Source organism: Corvus cornix, chromosome Z, assembly GCF_000738735.6.
Source record: "Corvus cornix cornix isolate S_Up_H32 chromosome Z, ASM73873v5, whole genome shotgun sequence".
Lineage (NCBI taxonomy): Eukaryota > Metazoa > Chordata > Aves > Passeriformes > Corvidae > Corvus > Corvus cornix.
Genome location: NC_046357.1, coordinates 7,419,809 through 7,437,964, shown reverse-complemented (window position 1 = coordinate 7,437,964; position 18,156 = coordinate 7,419,809). Strand labels below are relative to the sequence as shown.

Below are 18,156 nucleotides of genomic sequence, written 5' to 3'. Positions count from 1 at the left end.
TACAGAAACAAAGACAAGATCCAGTAGTTACAATGTGAAGACCTTGTGGGCATAGGGGAGAACCAAGACCTGTACTGATCCTTAGACAGCATCATAATTCTTCTAAGAGGAGGGGAAGCAATCAGTCATTAGCAAGAGCAACACTAACAATTTTTCCTACTCCTCATGGCAAGTGCCATAACACCAGCAATTTCTTTAAGAATGTGTTTGCCAGAACAGAGCATGACACAGTGAAAATATGAGAATCCAGGTTCCTTTCAAGATGTCATCAGAAACATACCACCTCAAGTGTTTAGTATCTTGCTCACCTAGCATTATTGTTCTTCTTACTGGAAACAAAATTTTATTATATGTTAAGAAAAGCTTATGGGTTTATATTCTAAAGCAAGCAGCTTGCAACTTGAGACAAAGCTCAGAAATGCATACTCAAGACAAAAAGTCTTAATAAAGGTCAAAGGTTCAGATAAATTCTGCCTTTTGGCATAAGCCCTAGGTGTGTTAAAAAGTATTCAAAGGGACTTCACCCACTTTTATGCTCAAGCAAGATCAATTTATAGTATTAAACACATATGTTCTAGTATCTTTAGTAACTATGTTTACACAACAAGCATTCTCTGTCATAGAATATTATAAAACTAGTATTACTTATTCAAGGATGTGAATTCCCTGGGAAGTTTTGTGGGGCCAAACAGTATTATACAGTTTTTCATAAGTGTTTATGGCAGAACTTCAACTACTTTCCTGTTAATGAAGTGTCCAGAGTGGGGGTTTTTTTCCATGTTTATCTTAAAAACATTAATTTTCAGAAATTGGAAACATGTGACAATAATGACTTCTGCATACTGCCAGAAGCTAAATGTAGTCTTTATAATGAGAAAGATTAATAATAACTTATGTCCCAGTAAATCAGTTAAGATTCACAAAACAAGAATGTTTTCACCATCAGTGCTGAAAATGCTGAAGACTAGCAAACAGCCTCTCACAGCTCAAAGAGTCAGACAACACCTATTCTGCAAAACAGTCAACACAGTATATTTTTTGAGTTCAAAGTCTTATCAAATAGCAAGCACTCACTTTCTTACAAGCAGTAAGATGTTCATACTCTAACCTCTTCCTCAGGAACAGCATTAAATTAAATTTTATTAGACATCCTAAATTCATAGAGTAGTCATTAACATAATTTGGGGCGTCTAGGTTGACAAGTAGGTTCAAATTTTCACTGTACACAAAACTCATTCCAGATTTCCATTTAGAAACAAAATGTCCACTACATCAGATCTACACAATTCTACACACATGCAAAGAGTACATAAGAATATCTGCATGCAACGTTTTTTAGCAGAAGTAGTAATGCTCACTGTGTTCAGGCTCACTGACCATGCTTATCTCAGGCTCCCTAGCAATGCAAAAACGCTCTCTTCAAAACAGCTTTTCTTCTGAAAAATTACCTTTTCCTTCATATCTCCAACTCAAACTACACATACGCAGTTCAATGCGCAGCACATTTATATTATGGTATATAGGGCATCTCAGAGAACATGGGTACTACAGAGAGTCACCTTGGCAGTCCTTAAACTCTCCCAAGTTTTGTTGAGACACCTATTGATGATGCAAAAGCAAGCATGTTAAGTGTAGACAAGGGAGGCAAGGGAAAAGATTCATTAGTTTGCCAGACCTTCTTCTGTAGAAGTTTTGGGGTTTTGTTTCTGTAGGTTTGTTTGCCTGGGAGGCAAGTCCACAAGCGCCAGCTCTTTAAACATCTGTGAAACACAATGGACAAAACTAGAAACTGCTGACCTTCCAAGCATAGCAAACTGTAGTTGAACATAGCAGCACAGAGCTACAGAGCACACTGTTGGGGCTGGGGACTGCAGAAGGCAGCCAAGTCCCATGCACTGGGCAGTGCCTCTGCTGATGGTGCTGCCTGTAGCTGAGCTCCACAAGAAGACTGATTTCTTAACTTGGCTGTCACTGCCACCTGCCAGCTCTTTTCCCCGGCACATCAGGGGTTTTCTCTCCCTACAATATGCTGGCATAACTGCTTGAGCAATTATTTGCTTAATTTGTTCAACCACAAATTGTTAGAATTGTCTGGGCTAGCTTTAACATCAGTAGTATACTTTTTAAACTATTTTTTTGCAAAATTTTCAGCCTAGAGATGATATGGGAGTAGTGAGCAACCACGTGAGTTATGTGATGAATGCTAACTTGCAGCAGGGACAGTGTCAGGGAATTCTGGAGCAAGGAGGCAGAGTGAATAGAGTGAGATGGGGTAACTGGACAAATTCTCTCTGCTCAGCTGTAGAAGAGGATCAGCAGCCAGAGATTGGGAAGAGGAGGGGAAAGGAAGGTAAAAGCTGAAGACCATTGGCATGTACCAGCAGCAACCCAGCAGCAGTAGAACAGCTCAAGGCCTTCAGAGTTGGGCCAGGCATAGGGCTGGGATCCTCAGAAGGGCTGCCAGCAGATCAGCGCCATGTCCTACAACTATAAGCCACTCAGCTTGCTGAATGCTGGAGCAGTTTGTGGTTGATAATGTCAACAAGCCTTTATTACGTTAGTCCCCGTGTTCGTGAGGAACCAGCAGCTGATGTCCATCATCGAGCACAAAAACACACAATTAGTGCCTCCGTTGAGAGAGACCTGGACAACAGAAGTGACAAACACTTTCCTGTTTGCTGGCTATTCTATTTAATACAGCACTTTACAAGTATGATCTAATATATTGTGAGATTTGGGACATAGCGTTACTATGGTTATAACCTCCTTTGCTTTCTTCCCCTTGCAGGCAACAAATTAAAAGTAGAGCAGGAAATACTGTTCACAGATATTAACTGGTCCAACTCTGGATTGTCTTAACATAATTGTCTTTCTCCATCATCCATGAAGGTTTATTAAAGGTTAGAAGAAAACAAATGATCACAGGTACATAGGCTGGGGGATAAGATATTTTTGCTAATTGAGATGGAAAACTTCTGAGGCCCAATTCCCACCTTAGGCTTGCCAATCTTTTAATGCTCTTACAGTTAGATTTATACTACCTCGCCAGACAAAATACACAAGGAATTAACTGGAATGATTACAAATGAATATTTTTTTTCCTTTTTTTGTTTAAAAAAAACCAAGTTATCCAGTTGCCAGAACCATATTTAAAATGGAACCTCTATCAAGAGCTTTATATGGCCCTCATAATTTCTGTTCACCTATCTCAAACCAATCAGAACAAGTCTATTTAGGAATACGGCTGAGATATATTTTAATCCATAAATAATATATGAAACTGCCTAGGGAGGATTTTAAAAGGGAGTTCATTGACATGGGTAAGAAATTTTGTACTAGTGAATAGAAATAGTTGAAAACAATGCAATTTTCTTTGGATAAAAGATCATTCTATTGTCCAGTGTAAGTATTTTAAAGAAAACCAAAGAGACTGAAATTGTTGGCTCAGTATAGAAATTATGACATTGAACAAATCAAAGTCAAAAAAATAAAAGCCCAAAACAATACTAGGAGATGAGAGGTCTGGTCAGGTTTTAGACAGACTATCCAAACAGCTGGAAAAGATGTAGATTCTCTGAGGGAAATTTGTAATGTATTTGACTCATGTTTTTGTGGAGTGGTGGATTATCCTAAGGGGTTTGAAAGAAGGAACATATGCCAGAAAGTTACAAACATTATCTGGAAAATGATAGCATTTTAGTAGTTTTCCAACATAGCCAGCAATAGAAATTAAAGTTTAAAAATAATGAAAGAAAAAGTAAAACAACAATTGGTGGGATGGTCAAAATGAGAGATTACCTATTGATGAGGGGGATTCTTCTTTGTTTTCACAAAATAGAAACAGGTTCACATTTCCAAAAACTAAGCTTTCTTTAAAAAATATGTTTTCAGGATATACTTTTTAAAAATATCATTAATTCCTTTCTAATTTTTGCAATTTTTTCATCCATTAAAATGACAGAACAGAAATAAAATTCATCATTAATACAGCTCTTACTGGCTTGCTTTTTCAAGTCACATATGTACTACACTCTGTAAGTGACAGACTACCCTTAACATGTGTAATACTGTCTTCTCAAGTAAATCTGTTTTATAATGATTATGACTTTACAAACTATTTATTTTTAGAGATTTGCAATATGCTTCCTCTCACCATTTTCAAGTACTTCATAAAACCGATAATTATGGAGATATTTTGTGTCTTTGTACGATTACATCTTCTCATGTTAGAAGCCAGTTTCATGTAATTAAAGATGGAGCTAGAATGGCTTACAGTGTCACTTTTCCAAACAAAGGTTGCTATCTTCCCTGAAATTTGTCAAACCCAGACAACCAGAGTGTGTCATCTTACTAATTACTAATAATTTATTAATTACTATATTAGTAATAAAGGGAAATGTTCAGAAACTAGCCCAAGTAACTGCTTCTTGTCTCCATTATAAGGCTTAAGAGTTTTTTATTTCTACTTCAGTGACCAGCATTTAACATTTGGGAGGGGATACTGGGTACTTGTGGAAGAATAATGCAGAATTTCCAAATCTTGCAAAAGAATTCAATTGACAGGGGCCAGTGACAGACAAGCCTCTGAGTAAAAGGGTGTGCATAGTGCACCTGACCAATGACAGGTGGGGAGAGATGTGATGGGCACTTGGGGCTTGGCACAGGACACCATGTCACAGAAGTGTCCCCAAATACAGGGCCCTGAAGGGTTGACACACACCTCTTGGAGTTGCACAGATCCTACAGCCTCCCACATCAATGGAGCTGACAATTAAAATATACCATTTCCAAACAACTGTGTCCAGGTTGATAGAAGCTACAGAGAGCAAGTGAGACTGTGATGTGGAGATGGCAAGCAGGACTGAGAACGCATTTGGAGTGATTAATATGCAATTTCACAATTCTCAGAGCAAGAAGATTGATGAATCTCAGTATGCTGGGGCAGGATGCACATTCTTTCTGAGTCAGGAAAGTAATGTGTTCATCAAATTACCAATCAAACTGAAGCCAGCTTTGAACACAACAAATTTTGATCCCTTTCTACCATGGGAAGCCTTCACTGCACCTCCTGAGATGGGCTTCTGGGGGGTAGTCCATGTTGGTGGTTCCATACCGGGGGTTCCTGGCACAGGAGGGATTCTCATGTGTAGTAGCTAAACCTGCTCTTCATTGGTAGAGCCAATTAATGAGACTGTGGATTAACGAGACATGTGGCCCAAAGACCAAAGCATCATTGGAAATACATGAGCAATGCCAATCCTGAGCCAAATCCAGGAAGTTAAGCACATGGAAGGAGGTTGTAAGAGCCCAATTCTGTTCCCAGAAAAATTCAGAAGTGTTTCTGCCATTAATTTTTGTTTGGAGGACACAGCTCTGCAGAAGAATAATCAAGTTCAAATTGTTTGCAAGCTTAACAGTTTTAAGGCTGAATGATGAACACATCCAAACCTTCGGGGAAAAATTCTGCTTGCTCTTTTAGTCCAAATATGACAATTAGATTTTAAGCGGCATAATTGAGCAGGTCCAAACACCAGTTTAAAATTCAGTCCAGAATCCAGAACATAGCAGCCAACTGAGAAGCATCTGGGGACATCCAGATCAGACCAAAGAATTTATAGCACAAACCCAGTATTTATTTAATAATCATAATAAATGTACAAAAGCACATTAATATAAAGGCCAAAAAAGTAACTGCATTTACCCAAATACAAAATTCTACCCAAATTCTATTTGCAAACTCATTACATTTGAGAAAGTCTTAAACTGGTTTTCACTTCACCTCGAAAAATTACTGATCAAGCAGCAGAATTTTAATTTTCAGTAGATATTGAGTAACAAACATACTGAGAAGAGTTCTGCTAGAGTGGAAAACTTCTGTCTACTTACAAATCACAATTTGGTGGTTTTTTCCAGTACCAAAATAAAGAAATGCAGATTCACAAATGAAATCTTTAAAAACAAAATGTTTTTCCTATGTTTTTAATTTAAACCGTATCTCAATGTTGGATCTGTTACAGAAGCAGAGGCAGTCTTTTAAAAATGTGCTTAAATGCTCATGCACAAATATTTCTCCATTTCAGTAATCAGACGGGTCTGTTTTAAGACAATAAGACGTGACAGGTAGCACATTTGTGGGAGATCAGTGATTCCCTTGGTTGCTCTGCAAGATGCAGGTCTAAAGGCATAGTGACATCAACCAGCTGAGAAGTGCAGTAAACCCCTGGGACTAGCTGTCATGTCTCATTGTCCTTATGAAAGAAAAATGGTAAACAAGGAAGCCAGTCTGCAATCATGAATTTATGGATGTTTGTTAATAAGTATCTCAGACCTAGTCAGACAGCTCCTTTTGGAGTATTTTCAAATTTCACAGGCTGTTTCAGAATGGTCCTTCAAAACTGATTAAAAATGCCACCATCATTAGATTATATGAGAAAAAAGCCCAGATCAAAATGTTAACTCAAATACACTTCAAAAGCCTGGGGAACACAAACCCCCCTAAGTTTCAGGCATCAGCTCTTTCCAGTGAACAAATAATCCAGGAATGAAAAAAAAAAAAGAGATTGAGAAAGGGATTTAATTCATAATGGTACAAAATAGAATGACCCAAGAGGACTTCAAGGACCAAATTTAATGTATTTCTGGTTTAAGCCACACAGACAAAAATGAAATATCAGGAATCATATATTATGATTTATGCTAAAGGAATCCTTCAGAAAAATTGCCAGACAATTACACAAAAAGATAATGAGGCTAAGATGACACAATTTGAATACAGACACCCAGACAGACACCCTTTTGGCCATTTAGTAACTCCAGACAGACAGTTCGCAGCAGTTCTCTTACCCTAACTATCCTTAAAATCAGGGAAATCACACAGGAGGAAAAAAAAAAGCCTTCTTAAAATTATAAAAAAATAGAATGTAACTAGAGCAGGAAAATATTAAGTGAGAGAAACACTGATGATTTATAATGAGTACTGGTACCAGACAAGGGAGTAGGGTTGGGATGGCAGTGGATAAGCAGTTCATAAAAGTGTCTTGGGCTACAGGTCATATACAATATAACACAATATCTTTTTTATGGGGGAGATTTACTTGCATGTCTGCTTAATGCTTTGCTGCATGCCTGGGTATACAAATGATCCTTCAGAGAGGTACAGTGCTGTTTCATATATGGTGTTTAACAGTATCCAGGCACCAGTCTGCAGATGGAGTTTTATAATTGATCGGAACATATTTTCCGCAAATAAAACTAATTTTTCCACAGTTTGTTGAACAACAAAGGCAAACATCCACTGAACTACCTGACAAAGCCCTAAGAGCAATCTGTGAAAAAGAGAAGCAGATCACAGAACAGTGCTTACTGCCATCAGCTAAGATCCAACTAAGTCAACAAGTTTTGTCTGAAGTCAGGTTTCATTTTACTGCATTGGGGAAACCCATTGCCACTCATCCATTCAATATATTTGCCTTCTTGCAGATTAATCCAGGTGCTGCACATTGCACAGCTCAAACCAATTTCTGAGCAGCATGCCAGTGAGCTCACAGACATGAAGCCATTCTGGTTTAAGGACACAAGAAGCTCAGTTTACTCTTTCCTATTCAGTATATGACTTTGAAAGGTGGTAAGAGAGGGAGAGTGTGGCATTACAGCTGCAATATATTTCTAGTCACCAATGAACCCTCTCTCCCTGAGAGCATCTCTGGAGACTCTCCAGCTAAAAGACACACTCACAGTACTCACACACCCACAAGCTGAGCAGAGCTCAGTTGGAGGGCTGGTGTCCTAGCTCAAGCAATTGAAGTGACTTTGATAGAGCCACAGAAGTGCCAAGTGAAAACGGGAGACTGAACTGCATGTAGCAGTCTTGCAAGTCTCTGCTGTGCATTATTTCACATGTTCAGGTCACCAAAGAGGCCACTGCTACAGCTCAGCATGTCACAAAACCTAGTCACCAACTGCTTAGGAAGCACTACTGCTCATGCAGTTTAAAGATGCAGGGCACGATTCTGTTCCACATCTATTCAGAATTAGACTTTTCTATGGCAGTATAAAAATTATCTGATCCAAATATAAATACTTGTATGCAGCCCTAATGTAAGTGACCCAAAGAGGAGACTGATTAAGTTTCTAAAATTATCTTAATTATATAATCATGGGAAATTTAAAAAAAACCAACATGCATTTGGAGCATTTCATGTGTAATTACATGGACTATAATTAAAACAAATGAAGGAATTAAAACACAATAAAAATATTTTAAATGCGTATTTTAGACTTTAAAAAAGAAAATTATTATAAATTATCCAAAACAGGACCAAGGATCTTACTTTTGTGTCAGTGACACTATTTTATCTAGATGCACGATATCATAAGAAGATTAACAAAATATTTTAAGGATGCAGGTTTATAATGCTTGAACATCACATATCCCAACTCTTACACAGCACTTGACGTAGGTACAAAGTGCTTTTTTTTTTTTCACACCTCAGATATAAATGGACCAAGGAAAATGGGATACCTTCTTGCTCAACAGCTGTAGCTGTAGATAGTTACTGTGCTGCAGATGTTTCTACTATCATTACACACCCTCATTTGAGCAAGACAAATATATATATCTCTCTCTATATATATAAAATATATATATATATATATATATAAAATAATTGTATATGCTTTAGTATATGTCAGCTTAAAGAAAAGGTTAACTTAAACTGTCTTCATCAGCAGACTACACCAGCACATTTTACCTTGCTCCAGAAATAAAGAGGAGCACTTGCAGTGCTGGATATGTCATTGCAGTTCAGTGCCAGTAAACAGTGTTTTGTGGGGTAACTTCTGAAATAGCTTATGGCTGCTCCCTACAAAACCTGACTTGGCTGCATTTCATTTTGGTTGTTGCAATTTTATTTTCAAGTTGAAGACAGCAAGATAGATGGTCTTTTTTTGCTACAATAAACCCACTATCTTCTCTTGGTACCAGGGAACAAAGCTATGAAGACATATGTGTTATTGTATAAAAAAATTTCTTTTTAAAGAAAAATTAATAGTATCACACCCAAAGGGAGTTATAGTAAGTATCTATATCATGTGACCTACAAGTCCAGGATTTTAGAAAAATGAAGAGAAGAGTCTGCAGCAGCTAAAGCAAAACCTTTGTTTCACAAGGCATCAGTATTTCTCCGTTTTCTCCTATCTCCAATACAGAATTACATTTTCTTGAACTGCTGGTATTTACTTTATTACCAGCTCCCAGAGATACCAGTCAAGAATCATTCATAGTCTGAGTGGATTTTTGGAGTGGGAGTGGGTGTTTTACTGTAGGGGTTTCTGTTTTTTAAAAAATAGTTCACTTAAACAAGGATCTACAACAGTAAATATACAGTGTACACACTCAAGTTGTACTGGCTTGAGAAATAATATAGTTAAAGAGTTACCAAGATCCTAGCACTGGCATTTTTTTTCCCCTCAGAACAGGCAAAACTATTGTGAACAGTAGGAGCTCTGCACTGTCAGATCTTCCTGCTTAAATCAAAACCTTTATTCCTAACTTCAAGGATGATGAACAACTTGTTGAAGGCATATGACTACAGACTCGAGACAAACCTTATAGGGAAAACCTGCCTCTACAGTTTTTGATCACTTTGACTTAATCAAGCCACAGAGAATGTTCTTGTCAGCGATGAGCATGGTCTTTGCAGACACAGTGCATCATAAGAAACAAAAGCAGAGTTACCAAATGGAAGCCATCTAGACAGTCAGCAGAAACTTGAACATTAGCATGTCTCTGACCCACAACAAGAGAGGATTTTGCTCTTTCCCTAGAGAGACTCTTCCCTTGAGCACAGTTCCCACCTGTGAAAAGAATGTATAATCACTTCATGGGTTTCTAAGTGCTCTTGTCAGATGATTTCTACTGCGTGAGCTCAGGTCAGGCCGCACGAGCATGAGACCAAATCCCTATTTTAAGGACACAGCCACAGCATTTAACTACTCACACCATGCAGCTTGGCTGCTGCTATAGCAGTGTGCACAGAGTAAAAGTGAGTGAAGCAAAGGGCTCTCATTTCACATCCCGCCTTCACTCTTGTTTGGAAGAAAGGGATGATAGCATAATGATTCCCGAATGTCTGAAAGAAGGAAGTGTAACACTGTCCTAAATTTCCTAATAACTCAAGCATCAGATTACTTCAACTCTAATGACTATTTCTATTTTATAACCAAACCTGAAACTTAATAGCAGTGGAACTACATGGAAAATAAACTGAGAAGAATGTTGATATTTAAAAAACTATAAGCAAATAAGTATAATTTGATTTGGGTTCTATTTTTGTTTCTCTTTTTCTTTGTAATTTTTAAAAGGGCCGGTTTGGTTTCCATGAGTATATTTCTTTTGCAAAAATTGATTCTACAGATGTTTATGAATTTAGAAAAGTAAAGCAACAGTGTTGCAAATCAGGCTTGGGAAAAATCATCAGAGACTGCTTTCATCAACTGCATCACAGACACACTTTAATACTGACCCTTCACCAACTATAAACTATAGGAAGTATCTAGTGCATTAGCTGTTTCCTGCTGGTACCTAAAGTTTAAACATTTGTGCACAGAATGAGAACTTGACAGTCAGCTGACTACAAAAATTGGTTTGGGGTAGATTGCTTTGGTTATAGTAATGCTATTAAACCTATTAGCTTTTATGAACATTAGCATAATATTTAAGTATATTTGAACTGCTTTTTTTTAATCCATAGAAGTCAGCAGCTTACTACCACTGGCAGTTAAAATGATGCTAGTCTCAGTGGCAGCTTGCCTAACCTCAAAATCATTGAGGTTCATTGCAGCAAGCAAGCCACTAAATCTCCTCAGTGTCCAGTGGGGACAATCAGAATTGTGCTGATTGAAAGGAATCTACAACAGGGATACAAAAGGGTCACCACACCTAAACAAACATTGTGGCTGAAGGCAATTTCAATCTTTATATGTTTTGTAAACTAGAGAGACTTCTTTTTCCAAGGAAAAGTAAAATGAGATTCAAGTCTTCCCATTTATTTTCTCTTAAATCATCTGGTTTTCCAGTATTTATTCTTTACACTCTGCCAAGCAATATTATAATTTACAGAAGTTTTTGCTGATAGAAAAAAACCTGGAAGCCCTCTCCAATGCCAAGCGACAGCAGTTTAGAGTGCTTAACTGGTGAGTAATGCACTGATGAAATACCGCAATGCAAATTTTTTTCAAAATATTTAGGACTTAGAGATTACTTGCGGAAATGGTAATGTTTCCTAACAAATCAAGTGTTTCAAGAACAGACCACCCAAATGTATTATCATAAAAAGAAGTCAGTTACTTAATTATATAATAGAATGACACATTTCTGCTTTACTTCTCTATTTTACATTTTTTAATTCTTTTTTTTACCAAAATGTATCCTCTCTAGAGAGTAAAAGATTTACAACAGGAGGCGGGTTGAATTAATTTGCTAGAAACCAACTTCCTCGTGTTCCAATTACTTTGGAAATAGTTTAGCTTGAACCGTGATACTGTACATACAGCACAAGGGAATGAAAACACTACCCCTTTTCCGCATCTGAAATGGCTTTACTGAGACCACCTACGCTGACTTAAACTGTGCGCACTCTCAAATAAATTTAAAAATCACAGAATCATTGACTTGTTTAGGTTGGAAAAGACCTTTAAGATCATTGAGTCTAACCACTAACCTACCACTGTCAAGTCCACTACTTCTGGACCACTTGTCCAGTGCTTGACAACAACTTAGGTGAAGAAATTTTTCCTAGTATCCAATCTAAACCTCCCCTGGCACAACTTTGAGGGCATTTCCTATCATCCTGTCACTTGTTATCTGGGAGAAGAGGCCAACCCCCACATCACTTCAACCTCTCTTCAGGCAGTTGTAGGGAGTGATTAGGTCACCCCTGAGCCTCCTTTTCTCCAGGCTAAACACCCCCAGCTCCCTCAGCTGCTCCTCACAGGACTTGTGCTCCAGACCCTTCCCCAGCTCCGCCGCCCTTCTCTGGACTCCCTCCAGCACCTCAATGTCTTTCTTGCAATGAGGGGCCCAGAACTGGACACAGCACTCGAGGTGTGGCCTCACCAGTGCCCAGCACAGGGGACAATCCCTGCCCTGGTCCTGCTGGCCACACTATTGCTGATCCAGGCCAGGATGCCCTTGGCCTTCTTGGCCACCTGGGCACACCCTGGCTCATGTTCAGCTGCTGTTGACCAGCACCTCCAGTGGCTTTCCAGCCACTCTGTCCCAAGATTGTAGTGCTGCCTGAGGTGTTGTGACTGAAGTGCATGACCTGGCACCTGGCCTTGTTGAATCTCAAGCTCAGGCCATTAGTCCATCCTGTCCAGCTCCCTCTGCAGACCCTTCCTGCCCTCCAGCAGATCAACACCCCCACACAATTTGGTGTCTGATACAAAGTGACTGAGGATGCACTTGATCCCCTCATCCAGATCATTGACAAAGAGGTTAAACAGGACTGGTCCTGACAATGAGCCCTGGGAAACCCCGCTAGTGACCAAATGGATGTAACCCCATGTTTCTGCCTGTTCTGAGCTTCCCTTACCCCTCCCTCCTCCCCAAGACAAGCCAGGACTTGCCTTCTGCCATGTGCTCTGGACCCCTTTGTTCCAAGCGCGGGCAAAACCAAATGTAACTCAGACTCTTCAGCAGTGCTCATTGGCCGGTCACCCCGGGTCCGCCCCCAGTCCTCCCCTTTCCCCTTCTCCGAATAAAAGAAGGACCCAAGAGGGGGCCCGCCCTCTTTGGCTTTGCAATCCTTCCGGGAGCATGTGTGTGTCTCTGTCTCTGTCTCTGTTCGAAAGCTCTAATTGCAGGAATTAGACAAACCAAAAGCTGTACTTCTCCCTCTTTGCTTCTGCTGGATATCAGCTTTGCAGCTACTATTTGCTGCTTTTAGAGCTACTAAAGTGCTGGATTGCCCGTGCTGCCTCTCTAGGCTGCCCGAGGCTTTCTAAGGCATTGAACTACAAGCGCTAGCAGGTAAAAAGCTGTGAGTATTCCACAACCCCATCCATCGCCACCCTCTGGGCCTGGCCATCCAGACAGTTTTTCACCTAATAAAGAATGCACCTATCCAAGCCATGAGAAACCAGCTTCTCCAGGACAATAATGTGTAAAATGGTGTCAAAGGCTTTATTGAAGTCCAGGTAGACAACATCCACAGCCTTTCCCTCATTCACTAGGCTTGTAGGCTGGTCATAGAAGAAGATCAGTGAGGATGTCTGGCTAAGCAGAGATCTACCTTTCCTAAACCCACTCTGCCTGGGCCCAATACCTGGTGTGTCCTGTACATGCTGTGTGACGTCAGTCAAATGATGTGCTCCATGACCTTCTCAGCACTCAGGTCAGGATGACAGGCCTGTACTTCCCCAGATCCTACTTCTGGCCCTTCTTGTAGATTGGCATACTTTCCAGCCTCTGGGAAGCACACATATATTACTAAACCTCTCCTTCATATTTTAATTGTCCTCAAAATGAGGAAAAATATGCTCCTAAAATGTATGCAGCAATGGTATATCTGATTGTTCAGAGTTACTTTCCAGAAATGTGCCTTAAACACTGGGTAGCTTAGTGAATACTAAGCAGACACAAACTCTATTTTTCTATTTGAGAGCAAAGTGCTGAAACAACTACTTTGTACTTCACTACCTATAAGCCATATTGTGTGTTCATCACCATTTTACAGAATAGTCAAGTCTACTAAAGGGACTATCAGTATCTGATGAGAAAGCAATATGTATTGGCAATCCATTAGAAAAGGGTAACAAAAAGGACAAAGTATTTAAATAATTGAATTTCACAGCAGATAACTTTAGTGGGTGCCATAAAACATGCTATATCTGTAAAAACATGAACATACTGAAGGGGAACATGGAATAAAAATGGATCAGAGGTGCTCTGGCAAAGAAAGCAGGGAAAGAATAGGGATTTTGTAAAAGAATTCAGCACTGGTCCTTCTCCTTTTCTGGGCAATTACCCTACATTTTCTTCTGGGACTGTGACAAGACATTTGGTTTTTTTCTTTTTCATTTTATTGCACTGCAGGCCTACCATTTATTTTAACATATTCGGTGGGTGACTGTGCACTTTCCTTGGGTGGCTGTCCCATTGGTTTACTTCTTATGTGAACCTGAATTTGAGAGGATCCTATACCTCATCTGAAACTAATCTACTGTGCAAAGAAACTTCTACTTATCTCCTCACTGCACTAAAACTGTTTAAACCAGATGTGTCAAAGTTATTCTGCAAGAAGGGGCTGAATTCCACATTTAATTATGCCCCATGGAGCAGGTCATAAACCTCATGCTATCACTGACAAACTCTTTTTGATCCCTCTTGAAGAGAAGCTTCTTTGGCCCAATGACTAAACACAGAAAACAGCCCTCTACAAAAAATAAAAAATGTTTTAGACTTGCTTTGTAAACACAAGGAAAATAATTGGAGAAGAAAATGGTATTAGATGTTAATGTAGCATTGACTGACAAACAGTATAATGGGACAGAAAACAGCTAGCAGAGTGGAAGTTAGTGCAAGTTTTTACTTCTTGGGAAGCATCCCATTTGCCACATTCTCCAACAGAATGACTGGAAGAAGTTTACAGCCTTCCCATGTTACAGTGCAGTGTGGTTGCACTGTAAAATGGACCATGGAGACATCCTAGAACAAACATCTTTCTCTGAAAAGAAAGGAAGGTACATTGAAGGATGTAGAATTTCACTGATTCTGTTTACAGCAAAGATATTTCTATCCTCCAGCTCAACAGCAGTGTTAGTACCACTATTGGGAACAAAAATTTGCAGCTTGGAAATGAGAAAAAAGTGGACAAGGACACAGCTGGGAGAAAAAAATAGGAAAAAAAATCAAGATGGTTTGTTAAATCCAGTATCTAACTTAAACTTTCTCCATCTTTTCAACCCATCCCTCACTGGATTTGAGAATTTTTCATACCTCACTACAGTACATAGCTCCCAGCTGATCAGCGCTGCTTCCTATCTTATTTGTTGTTGACAGCCTCCCCTAGAAAGTGTTTGTTCTTAAATTATTATCTGGTTCAAGTAAAAAAAAAAAAAAGTCGCCATTTTTGCTAATACTGGTGGTCTGCATGACCTTGAATTTCTGCTTTTTGAACATTTTCTACAACAAATCACATGACTTGGGCTGGCAGAATTTAAACACTCCTATGCCTTGAAAACTTTTCATAGATCTTTCAGAAGCAACACTAGCTCAATCCTTATTAGGTATGTAAAAAAAAGACCTTTGCTTTTCATGGGTGGGGACAGTCATGCCATCTGATTTTCTCTCTAGTTTCAGTGTTTTATCCACAAGCTATCACCTGTGACATTCTGCTAACAGCAAAAAGCTATATGTTACAAGAATGAGACGGAAAAGACTATGTTAAAATGATCTTAGAAACAGCAAAAAGAACAGAGTATTGTCAAAAGTTACTCTAGGACTTCATGCAAGCATTGCTGCCTAGTGTACATGTGTGGTACAGAACCTTTCACTCAAGTGCAGGAGAGCCTTCAGTCTGAATTCAACTTGATAGCTTCAGTTAGGCTTCCCTCAGGCAGCATGCCCCTTAGTGTGCAATCTATCACAACTAAACTGTACTCCTCAGGTACTTGCTATACACTACATCCACGAATGAAAAATTCTCAATTCAAGTGACACGTGGGTTGAAAACGTTGAGGAAGTTTCAGTTACATAATAGCTACTTATCAAGGCTGAAACCTGTGGCCTGGCAGAGCACTTGCCTTCAGCAGAAAGTTTTGTCCATGATTCACTGGTAGGAACCAAGATCTCACCCAGGTTCTGTTCATGGGCATCAGTGAACCCCAGCAGATTGTAACAAGACCTCTGTAGATCACTGAGTGTGACTTCAGGCAGAAGCCTGGAATAACACCATCACCTGGAATAACACCATCAGTTGTGGCTTTATCTCCATGAGTCTTAAAAATCTCTGAAGCGAGACTCCATAACTCCTCTTTCCCAGTGCAACCATGTTCTCCTGGGGGAGATCCTCTCCCAATGTCTGGACTGAGCCACCCAACACACAACTTCTGGCTATTACTCCTTATGTCACCTGGCTCTACCAAGAAGAGCTTGCTTTCATTATCTTTCTAACTGCTTTTCCTGTATTCTTACAGCATGTAAGCCTTCTCTTTGCCAGACTAGAGAAGCTCAGCTTCCTTGCAGTCTCTCTTGGTAAGAAGGTGGGTCCTGGTTACCCTGGCAGCTTGCCACTGGACTGTCTGCACTTTTTCCACATCACTGCTGACTTGAGGACTCCCTGACTGAAACGCAGTATCCACATAGGAAGACAAAGGGCACAGCAACTTGTGTGCAGCTCTGCAGAGCTGCTGCTAACACCCAGAACAAAATTTGGACAACTCGTTCATGGTACTAATCACTCATGTGCAATCTGTGCAATGAAAATGTAACCAGAAAGAGAGAGATCCAGATGGTAGTGGCTAGATCTGAAATGTAATTAGTTCAGTCAATACAGTAGTGTATTTTTAGATCTTCCACTAGTCAAAACAAGAGATGTTGCTCAAGCAAATTTAACATTGCTTAAAAAAAAAAAAAAAAAAGATTGCAAAAACTGTTTGCATGTCAACTCTATAGAGACTTTTCTGACAACTTAGGCAAGAGCTGGAAAGCATATTTTAATTCATACAATGGCTAAAGGTAGGAGCACTGCCAGAAAATATGATTTGGAACAATTCTTGGAATACAGAGGTTCATCTGTTTTGCAAAAGAAAGAATCAGAAGCACATAAGTATAAGCAGTTATTTTAAACTTGCCTATTAAGCAAGGACACCAATAGCTAACAGATGCGGTTATTTGCAAATGGTTTCAGCAAAACATACATACTACATATGACAAACCCTGATTGAAACCTGTGTCCTGGTAGCGACATGACTATAATACAAACCTGTCTATTGAACTCAGCATTTGTCTGAGGGCTATTACATTAGCTATTTAATTGTGTTTCAGTAATGGTATCTTTCAGATGCAAAGCTGGAATGTAGAAAAATTAATCTAGATTGTCATTTCCCAGAACTATTTAAACCACTCAACAGAAAACTTGCCTTTGTTGGAATTTTTCAGTGTGGACTAAGAAAAACTATTCCTACTCTGAAGGATCTCTTTCTAAAAAACAGACCTAATTGTTTCCAAACACACCTCAGAACACTGAGGAAACCCAAACCTTTACAAACCAGTTTAAACACTGTGGCTTTGATTATCATTGACACATAACACCCATTACATTGTTTGGGTCTGTTTTGATAAGTGCTACACAAACACAGTAAGAGTGAAAACACAAGAGCAATACATATCATCTGGGAGGAAAGAGAAGAAGGAGACACCAGCCAAGTAACAAATGGCTACTTCATGTCTCGAGCTGTGTAATTGGGAAATTTCAAGAAGCAGCAGCCTGGGAACAGGGTATGAACTTCCAGAAAAAGGGCAGCTAAACTGAACAACCTTATGAACAGGCCATCACAAGGAAAAGGTACTGTAAGGAAAGTAAAAAATGCTCGTTTTGGAGAGCAAGCAAGCTGGTGAAAAGCCAGATAAGAGCATTCTACCTATAAAACAATACTGTTGAGTTTAAAATAATTTTTTTCTAATTAAGAAATAGGAGTCTAGGGGCTTTTTCTGGAGGGAGACCAACACCAAGAGGAAAAAAACCAACAAAAACTACACAAAGCCACCCCCATCTCCCTTGAGAAATGAGACAAGGCAGTAAAGAACTGGATTATCCATTTTGAGAAGTGCATAAGGTAAGCTATGGTGGTTTATGTTATGTTGCATTTCAGTGGTTAGAAAACTTCACTGGAGCGGTGGAGAGTCCCATTGGCTCAATGCAGAATAGTGGCGGTAGCCAAGACAGCAGTGATAAACCACTTTAAAATGTCTGGTGCACCACAAGAGAGCTGTGTTTCAATGACATCAAAAATACACAGCAAACCAACCATTAAAATCATTCATTCAAAACACAGTTTGACAGTTTTCATGGGGCCAGTTTTAGGATTATGGATTTTTATTTATTTAAGCCTTTTTGAGAAGTGACAAGCCCTTTTGTATATAGGCTGAACAAT

At 39.3% G+C, this 18,156-nt stretch overlaps 1 protein-coding gene across 6 annotated transcripts in view; it reads right to left on the bottom strand.

Moving 5' to 3' along the window:
- ARL15 (ADP ribosylation factor like GTPase 15) overlaps positions 1-18,156 on the bottom strand; it is a 252,963-nt gene that overhangs the window by 78,058 nt on the left and 156,749 nt on the right. The gene's annotated exons all lie outside the window — the stretch shown is intronic.